We start from the raw sequence: 10,990 nt of genomic DNA, 5'->3' as shown, positions 1-10,990 counted from the left end.
CAAGAGCAATGCGGTAAACAAATGATTCACAAAGGTCACTCAATCTTTGGAACGATCATTTAAGTAAGATTAAAATAACCATGCGATTTTTACTTTTTTACATATTTACGCAACTAAATCAGTTGCAACTCCTACTTTTGTTTTTGTTTTTGCAGACGATGTCTGCGACTCAATTTCACATTAGATCTTCTCAAATTTCTTGGATGTTTTGCCCTTAAAAATACATGCGCCTCGGGCCTTTAGACAATTTAAGTATCTGTCTGTGATCTAATATATTCCATTACCTTCTCAAATAGACACATCCGTAATGAATCCTCATGTACTTAGCTCACAAACGATCAAATTCCAGTTGCTAAAGATATTAAAAAAATTAATGAAATAGTAGCCCGTTGAAAGCCGATTATGACCTTTAGGGTCAACTGATACCTCGCATGTTAGTGATCAGTCTGTGAATGATCATCTCTCGAGCAAGTTTTGTGTTTTTTTGTAATGTTTGGTCGTTGGTGAAATGGTTTGTTTGGATGAAATATTTTTGGCGACTTTGAGACTTTGGGAAGTTAGGGCAAGGTAAGGGCTATTTACATCACAAATACAGAAAGTTTGATTTATCATGTTTGCCACATATACCTACGCTGTTAAAATTAATAAAATTGATGGTTTTGAGAAATATGTACCTATATTGATTAAATTTAAATCTTATACGAACTATTTTAAGCCGATTTGAATTTGAAATTTAACCAAATTTGGTTATAGATAAGTGCGAACACGTTTTTTGCATGTTGTAAACAATTCCAAGATGTGAATCAATGATAACCTCAGAGAGACAAATAAACGAAGATTCTGAAATGACAAGAAAAACATTTGAGTTGAATAATATTTTTTTTCACAGTTTCAAATATGTAGAATGCTTTTTTTTTGACTAAGAATTTATTTCACTACCATTTATTTTCAATTTATTTTCAAACATTAATAAATTGTTAAATAATGAAATTATTATTAAACATGAATTGAGTCGGCTTGGTTTTTTCCCTAAATGTAATAACTTTTAAGAGCTTCTAAAATATTGCAAAATTTGCGTTTAATTATTATCTTTATAAAATAATTAAAATTTTAACTGAATATTGTATGATCAGCGTGGGTGCTTTAGATAACTTGTTTATAACTTTCGAACTGATTAACAAAATAAAGAAGTTTAATAACTAAAATTATTATTCAGTCATGTTTTTAACTCTAACCTCGACTAATAAAGATAATTAAAATTATTATTAATGACTTGTTGTATCATATTCTAACGATAAGATTTGTTTATTCCAGATTTTAATAATATAAGATTTTTTTTCATTATTACCTTGTATCGAGAAAAATCTTGTAGCAAGATTGTATTAATTTTTATTAACGAAACAAAATAATAAACAAGGCGAACACAAAAGACAACGCAATTTCAACTTAATTTAATTTCAAAAATTATTTAAATTTCTGTAATCGATATAACAACAATGGAAACGATTTTTGAAAATCGCAGGTCATCGTAAGTCAGCAATTAGAGATAACACTTTAACTTTCCTTAGATACGAATTATATGAATTTGTTTACAACTCGTGTTCTACTTTTTTATTTTAACATATCTTAGCAATACTTTAGTTTCAAATTTCGATTCGTAACAAACATCAATAGCTGATATGAGTGATATGAAATAAAGTCTGTTTTTTCTTTAAATGAAAATTACAAAATCAAAATTTTGGTGAAAAAATTGGTAGCAGCTTGTCCCCATAGCGACAAATTTTGTTTGCTCTTTGTTTTTGTCTCTAGAAATTTTGTTAAAAAAATATGGTTATGTTTTCAAATTGAGGTGTTGTCAAACTTTTGACTTATGAATATTGTGTGCCTGTTTGCTCTTTGAAAGCGCTATAATTGAATACCTAAGGTCTTAATACAGAATTCAGTGCTAATAATTTTGATAGAAACACACCGCAAGTAAGTACAATGGCAATCCCAGTCAGGTGTTTTATATAATGTTACCTAATCTCAACGGGACGAGCTTTTATTGACCTTTTAAACAAAGAAATGCTTTTTTCATTGAGAAACAGCTGTTCTCACTTTTCACTGCCCTGGCAGAAAAACACAATGAATTAATGGGAAAGCCTGCAATTTTCTTACTGCAAAAAGAGATCGGCATACAACAAAACATTTAATTAATTTAAAAAATAACACAATAATGTGTGGTTTCTTCAAATGAATTACAAAATCGTGTATGGAATTACGTAGTAAACAAATATCCCCTAAGCGTTTAATTTAAAATTAAAATGAAATTAATATTACGAAAGCTTACATTTATTTTGTTTATTTAGCAATGATAATAATCGCAATTTGCATCGATTATTAACGTTTTAATTAAAATTTAAAAATCTGTTGGGTAGTTGCAGTTTTTTACTTGTTTTACCATATTTTAAAGAAGTTTGGAATTTATCACCAGCTTTGTTTTTTTTCGCCGAGAATAATTGAGAATTAATTTCATATTCTTATTTATTTCGCTAATTAGCGTCATCGCTATTTTATAAAAAATGGTTAAGCCGTTGGAGGTAGAATTTATCAAATGTTACTACTATTTAAACATAGATCTGATTCACAATGTCCAATCCTTGTTAGACAATCCTTGTCTTGTAACATCTGGGAATAACACTAAAAAAATTTAATCCTAGTTGGAATTTAATTAAGCATTCTTGCAATTTCTGCAATTATTGGTATAATTGACAATTTATTACAAGGACAGTTGCGCAGGAACAAGACTGAATCACATAAGGCTTGTTTTCCAAGATAGATATTTGATTTTTATAGGATATAGTTTTTCTTTAAGTAGTTCAGTACAACATTATGTCAATTTTGGTTTAAAATTAACTTAAACAGATAAATATCCTATATTTACCCGGCGCATCCACCATATTCACAGCTATTAATAATTTATTGTATCTGTACAAATTTAATGGCTTAATTGTAAAATGGTTACAAGATTTTACTTTTTTGTCATAAACTACGAATACGAGTACAATATTCAAACAATCGCTCAATAGTAAGTTAGTAATCTTGACCTAAAGCTATGAAGATTATATCTTTATCTTTAGTCGATTAATTAGATAAAATATAGTTCAAAACAAACCCAAAACCTAAAAACGAAATTAATTTTAATGTGTTAAATGGATAGAATAATGGGTGCATCGAATTACTTTATCTTGCTTATCAGTTCCGTTTTATCGTTGAAATAAACTAATAATTATTCACTAATAAGACATTCAAGAGTTGTAAACACGTAAAAAATCATCATTGCCAGAGATAGAAATGTTTTTTTTGCAATAATTGCGCAAGCGTCTCTAGGATTTTCAGTGATGGTTTTGCGAGCGCCGTGATAAGCGTCGCGACGTCCAAGAGTTGAAAACGCGTGTGGCAATGATCTTAAACGCGTGTTTGGGCATGTGTCTCTGATTGATATCTCGTTGTTATATATGTGATCTAATTTAATATTGTCTCAATTGAGTCTATTGTGAGAAGCTTATTATATTTTGCGGTAAGTTGGATAAGAAATATGAGGAGAAAAATTTTGTTGAATGAAAAGTGTTTTGAAATAAATTCAGTTTTATCAAGCAGAATTGTATTTATAAACTTGCTATATTTTTCTTCTCTCAAAACAAATCAATCAAATATTTGAAAAAAATGACGTTCTTTATAGTTACGTTAGTATGAAGTTGACAGTTCTAAAGCACTTGTGTCTTAAGTATCTTTACCAAAAAACAAACAAATAATTAAAAGTGTTTATATACAATGATAAGAAATTAAATGTTAAAAACAACATCCCCCGGTTATTTTTCTTAATTTTATTTTACCTTAATATTTTTATTGCTAATACTTTTTTTGATAATATTTATATAAACAAGATTTTTTTATTTTGTAAACATAATAATATAGAAAAATTTGGGTTTTGATTTTAATGGTTTATCCACGAATTAGCTTTAAGGCATCTTTTTTATATATTATTTACTGAAAAGAGAAATTTGTTTTTTTTATTTTGCGTTTAGAATAAGTCTGTTCCAACACCTAAATAATGTCATTTGAGTGCTTTAATAAGTCGTTGGCGTTAATTTAATTTTAGTGACGGACTTTCTTCACTATTCATTTTCAGATGTGAAAATAAGAATTATTTTTACTTTTTACAGCCGCCTAAAATTATTCCACATAAATGTCGCTATCCGTCGCAAAATTCTCTAGAAAAAAACAATTTAAAATTTTCGTCTTTTAATTTATAAAATGATATAAAGCGGCAAAATAGAAAAAATAGTATAAAGCACTTGTTGCAGAAGGTTCTTCAAGCACTCATGTGTTCCTCAACTCGCCGGTACGTGATTCGTTTCGGAATTTCAAATTTGTGCTTGAATAGATATCGTACTTCTGCAACTTGTATTTTAATATACTATTTTGATACAAAACGCAGAATGAAAATGTTTTAAATATATATTTAGACAACCGTAAGGATGGAAATAAATTGAGCTCTTAGGGTAATAAAATATACCTTGATTTAAAATAGTATATTACATTACATAATACAAAAGTTATTGATTTTGTAACAGTCAAAATATTTTAATCTGGAATTAGTTTCTTGCTTTAATTAAATTTTGAATGTCGAAATAAACTACTAGATTATTAGATTAATAAAAGATTCTAAACGAAGATTTAGAAATTAGAAATGTGCTTGCAATTCCTGCAAATCTCCTGTAATGAAAGTTGTCGGGATTTTCATTTTATTAAAATTTATAAAGCTGAAGTATATTTACACTGAAAGCTTTCTACTTTATAATATTCTCGTGGGGCAGATCAAAAAGAATAATAGGGCTACAAAAATCTTCTTTTGATTCCATATACATGTAATTACATTTTTCCGTAAACGTTTCTGTCATCATTAAAGTAATTGCAAATTGTCTCAATTTTGTCTCGACATCTGTGGATATATTTACCACAATTGCGCTCTTTCCCACAATTACGAGATAAATTTTGTAAAGGAACAAACGATGGGTTTTAAGAAACACGATTATTTCTTTTTCAGGCGTGTCACAATAAAAGAATTTTAATTTCGGCAAAGTAGAAAAAGAAAAGAATTGCACCGCATTAAAATATTTTCCCTTCTGTTTAATTTAAAACGATTTTTCTGACTTTTGTGACCTCACAATACCCTTCTTGGGAAAATATTGCACGCAAATCCATCCCTTGGATTCGCACATATGGGGCAGTAAGTTAAATCTTGGTCAATTTGTGTCATTTGGGGTCAAGTTCGGACAGAACCGAATTAGTATAAAGAGATGAATATTTCATCTCCCGATTTTGTTCTATAATTGCGTGCACTGGAATTTGGTTATTTGGACGTTTCGTTGAATCTCTTGCATTACATGATAATTAGAATTCCAGGTTTATTATTCCGTTTCTAATAAATACTCTTTATCCACAATCACTCTATAAAGAGACTTTACTCCACACTTTAGATGCGTATAAAGTACCACTTTATCCACTAGTGGAATAAAGTAACTTTATTCCACTGTTAGTAACCAGCGCATCGCCCAACAGCTTAATACGTTTAACCGAAAGCACTTGACGTAACGTTTAAATGTCAGTTTAATTTTTAATTAAGTTTGGAATAATTTGGGCCTGTGATTGTGGATAAAACGCTACCTAACACACTCTTACAATAATTAACTATTACTCTTCGACACTGTCAAAATTTATGGTTTTTTAATTTTCAGTTTTGCCAACTGTTTGGCATTTACGAAACGTCAGATTATTTTTAACAGATTTAAAGCAAGTTTAAGCCTTGTTGTGTCTAATTCGAAGAATAAAATGTTGTATTCAACTCGTTTGAGTGTAAATCGGACGCTTTATTCCACCTCGTGGATGATAAACCACTTGTTACACTCGTGGTTTAAAAATCCACTCGGCGTCCGATTTACACTCAAACTCGTAGAATAAATAACTATTCTACGGTATTTGTCAACACAATTTGCATATTCTAAGCGAGGGCTTTTTACAAAATTTATGTATTGTGAAAGTTTTCCCAGCAATGAATTTGAAAACATGTTATTAAATTTGGATGAAAAAATATATTTTGCCAAAACATTTATTTAAGTAAGAAAATCGTTTAGATGTAATCGTTAATGAACTTATTATAACCAACGATAGCAGCGATGAAAGCGATTTTTGCTTTAGTATTTTTGAAGACAAGGATTGTTAGGAATATCATTTTTTTTTAATTCTTTTCATGCGTTAACAATTTAATAATTTGTTTCTCGTTCTTCATCTTATATATAAATACCTACTTATTATAATTTTTTAAAGAACAATAGTGGTTTTGAAATATAATTTAGTACGACTTAATTTTTGACGTCAGTTCGCCACCAGATTTGGAACAAGCTCTAACAATATTTTTGCTTCTATTTTTATAATTAATTAATTATAATTAATAATTACACTAAACAAATTATAAATTACATAAAATACAAGTAGGTATAGGTATAATATAACATAACATAACATCTTTATTAATGCGAACACCATACAAGTTTTGCACATGTCAAATAAAGAAGTTACACATATATTATATATAATTAAGTAAATTTGTAATTTAAACATTCACTTATGCTATAGAAAGATTGGTTGATAAGAAGTTTCTTTATATCTTTTAAAAAAGGCTTTCCACGTAAGCATTGAATCTCAGGTGGAAGTACATTATAAAACTTGATACAGTAATAATTTATAGCATTTTTTGATTTATTTAATCTTTGGTGATTTATGCATATATTTTTAACTACTTGTGTAAAATTTTGCTACTTCCTACTTTATTAACATGATTTTGCTAATCCGGTCTTAGGAATTTAAAAGAAAAAACACTTTTTAATCACTTCGATTCTGCTTTTAATTACTGCTACAATTTTTACTTCTTTTATTTTCTTATGAAACTAACAAAGAAAAATTAATTTTTCATTGCTTTTACTAGCAACTATTAACTTCTCAATGAGAAGAAATTTACTGAAATGTACTAACAAACCTAAAACGAAATAATAAACTAATAATTAAAACGCCATTTTAAAACAAAACTAGTTTAATTGATTTATTTCTTTCGATAAAACTGTGTTGTGTAAATATATTTCGGATTATATGTAGAAGCTAAAATGATGAATTGATGACAGTTATGTTAATCAATAGCCGATTTATTTTCGCAATTTTGTGCATCTGACGTTTATTTTTTAAGAGGTCATCCATATTTTCATAATCCATTCATTCTTTAAAAGAAAATCACAATATAGAGCTCATATGACGTTGAAGGATGATGGCCTGTTTTAGTTTCATAAAGATTAATGTTAGTCATGTGAACAGAGTGAATTCAATTTTTTCACTATTATAGCTTTTTTAATAGCTTAAATAATTAGATAATAGCAGATTAATAATAGTGGACAAAATTTATTAACAAAAAAAGTGTTACGAGTAACAGAAAAATTAACAATGATTTTGTACTAATTATTTCTAGAAATTTCTGAATTAAATTTTCCTTTTAAATGAATTTCCAAGAAAGGTATTAACTCTTTAAAAGCTCATTATTACTTATTAATTTTATTTATGAGATGCAATATTTTTGTAAAGTTTGTATTTTTTATTATGATATAATCAAAGTTTTCTTTAATCTTTGTAAAAAACAAATTGTGGCTTTGGTAATGGAACACTCAAAGATAATGATGACGCTTCTCTTGTATTTTAAGTACGATTAAATTAAAACCAGGACTTTAGACACTAATTCTGCTTTTAACATTAATTCAGTGAAGATACATCACTAATGTTTCTTTTAAAAACATTGAGCCTTTTATCAAACTAAATTAGTAACATTTGTCGAACATACACTAATGGTCTAATTTCATGTTGGGTCGCAAAGATGCGCAGGTCGCAGTTGCATAGCAGCAACCAATAACACTGCTTGACTTGTGCCGTCTAGAACGTCTAAACTTAAACTTAATTAATTTATTTTGTATTTATGTAGAGTGTAACAAAATTATAATGTCGTTCATTAAACAAAAATAAATTTTTCTCACTTGTTAGCTTTAAATAATGATCGCATGTTAGAACCTATCAATAATAATTAAGTTTGCATAACTTTGATTCTCCATATTTTGGAACTATTTGTCAAATAATAAGTCACTGTCGACGTTTATTGAGAAACAATTTTGACATTCTTGATTTCCATAGTAAACTACATATGTGAAAACAGGTGTGGCTAGTAATAAATTTTCTGTTGTCTTAAAAAAAGTCCATAACTTGAAAATTATTAAATTTAGGTGTAGGGAATGTTAATACAGATCAATGCACAATTAAATTCTCTTGTATTTACTAAAATAAAAATTGGGGTATTTCATTTGAAAAAAATGAGTTATGATTATTATTTGAATTATTACAAAAGTAACCTTAATATTTTGGGATGTGTTTTTTTTTCAAAATTTTAAAACACCAGAAAAAAGATCTAAACTTTCTCTTTCAAATGCCAAGAAAACTAATTCAAAATCTTAAAAAATGGCAGAGTTACCGATTTTTATAATGGAAGGTACAGTTATAAAAATTTTTGAAAAACTCCAAATATTTCAAAAGCGGCTAAATTTAGGTATAGGAAAAGCTGATGAAAACGCCCTTAAAATAACCCGATTAATCCAAAAACGCAGTAAAAAATACACCTTTCCATTTAAAATAACAAAGTTGAGACCGACTTCCGGTATAACCGAAAGTGCCGCCATCTTGAAAATATTTTCATTTAGGAGGACTTAATGGTTTATGGCTATGTACCGATTTTCAAATAAATACGATTATTCCAACTCCCTAGACTTTTAATGTGGGGTTTAGACGGAACATCCTGTATAAAGGGTTTTTAAAAGAACATGAATATTCTATCTCGTAATAAATTCTTTGACACCTATTAAACTTATTAAAATCGACTTATGGAATATTACATTGTAATTAACGATTAATTTGGCGTTTAGCAATGTAAAATAAATATATACTTTTCTAAATTCGAATTAATTAATTTAACTCTAAATTCGCTTTGTTCAAATCGGCTTTTTTAATTTATAGATCGGTTAAAAATAAATACTAACCTGGTAATTCTATTTGTCATGATTCCAAATTCTAAGACTTTTAAATTTTAACAGGTTACAGCTGGAGACAATATACTTTAGTCGTCATTTTTCTGACACTTTAATGTAATTCAAGCTTAACGTTAAAATGAATGACAATTTCAAATTAATGACAGCTATTACATTTTCCTATCAAAACTATATACATACAACTTGTCAACTATGATTGATAGTAGTTAAAAATAAGGTTAACAGTCCTAAAGCATGCTTTACACTCACATGACATTGACGACCAAAGTATTTTAACTCCAACTGTACAGGGTAGTGCATTTTGGATGTCCGAATAGGGAATCTCCGAAACTAAGATGTTTAGCCAAAAACGAGTGGTACATTCTGGATCTCATTTTTTGAGAAAATAATATTGGTTAAAACCGCATCCCGCTATCGTCTTTTGTTTTCGACTTACAGACAAAAGTTGACATTTTGGCGAAATCTAAAAAAAATCATATCTTCGTTATTATAGAAGATACGGATTTGAAATAAAGACATTATAGAGGCACTTTTTTACGAGGAATTTAATAATGTAGTTAACAATTTTTTTTCAGTTATTAGTTTAGCCGTAATAAGATAAACTTGTATTTTTTTTAAATGGAAATCATAGGCGGCTATGGCAATTTTGAAAAGCTTATTTTTTTCTGATAATATATATACAGCGTGATCAACAATGACTGAGTCTGTTGGCAATGAAACAATTGAAAAGTATTGGTGTTATTTTGTCTAGTAATTGGCACTGACCGGATGTTTTAACTTGACGTGACATTAAAAGAAAATTGGGTTATGTTGGTTATGTGCCACATGTGGTGTGGCTGGCACTCGTTGGTAGCCAAGATATGCAATAAATGTTGAAAATGTCTGTAAAACATGTGTAAAAACCATTTTCATAAATAAAATGTTATAAAAACAAACCTTTGACGATAAATTTGAAATTTGCCTGTCAAATCTGTCAAAGCTGACAACCGGAAATGAGTTTAAATTACAGTGGTACCAAAATCATTAAAATTTTCATTGTTACCAACAGATTCAGTCATTGTTGATCACGCTGTATTTGTAACAAAATATTTTTTATAACTATACTTAAAAAGTGAAATACATATTTTGTGTGATAATAGTTGGCCATGGAAAAACTATTTCACTCCAAATGTGTAAATAATAATCAATAAGAGTTTTGTGAACTGTAAAATAAATGAAAAAATAGATAAAATTACAACAATTTAAAAAATACGATACTGTAGAAGCATTGAACAAATATGCGAGCGCTTCAGAACAAAATTATTACATATTTTTAAAAAATCCAAAAGTAGGAAAAACAAATGTGTCAACAGTCAACAGAATTAGAAAAAACATTTTTTTGATGATCTAATGGAGGTGGGATAACGTTCCACATAGACGGACTTTGGGTATTTGAATAGCCATATCGTCATTTTTGTGTCATATATGTAAAATATATTTTATTGAAGAATTAAAGCGGCTTTTTTTACAACACTCTATGTATCACTAGAAGTTACAATGGTAATGTTAGCTTGTTTAAAAACAAAGAAATGTTATTAGTCGTGAATAAGTTAATTTACAATTTATTTTGCATCTTTTTCATTACTTAGTACTTAGAAAACTCTTTCATTAGTGACACTGGTTGAATATAATATAGTTTAAATCCTTTTTTATCGAAAGTCTTACAACACGGTCCATGTGGGTAAAAGAAAATCGCACGTGAAAGCGCATCAGGGCCTAATTACACCAAAACATAATAATTGATGTGTTTCGTGATGTGTGGAGAGAGTTTTGATAGG

General features: G+C 28.4%; 1 protein-coding gene across 1 annotated transcript in view; it reads left to right on the top strand.

Moving 5' to 3' along the window:
* Nucleotides 1–435: 435 nt before the first annotated feature.
* LOC123010465 (gonadotropin-releasing hormone receptor-like) overlaps nt 436–10,990 on the top strand; it is a 60,766-nt gene continuing 50,211 nt past the window's right edge. Inside the window, exon 1 of the mRNA XM_044407371.1 lies at nt 436–567. The gene's annotated coding sequence lies outside the window, so the exon portion shown is untranslated. The remainder of the gene's footprint in view (nt 568–10,990) is intronic.

The sequence above is a fragment of the Tribolium madens genome, unplaced genomic scaffold (assembly GCF_015345945.1).
Source record: "Tribolium madens isolate multiple individuals breed KSU strain unplaced genomic scaffold, Tmad_KSU_1.1 Scaffold_91;HRSCAF=231;Tcas5.2_LG7, whole genome shotgun sequence".
Lineage (NCBI taxonomy): Eukaryota > Metazoa > Arthropoda > Insecta > Coleoptera > Tenebrionidae > Tribolium > Tribolium madens.
This window is presented reverse-complemented; position numbering and strand designations above follow the sequence as displayed.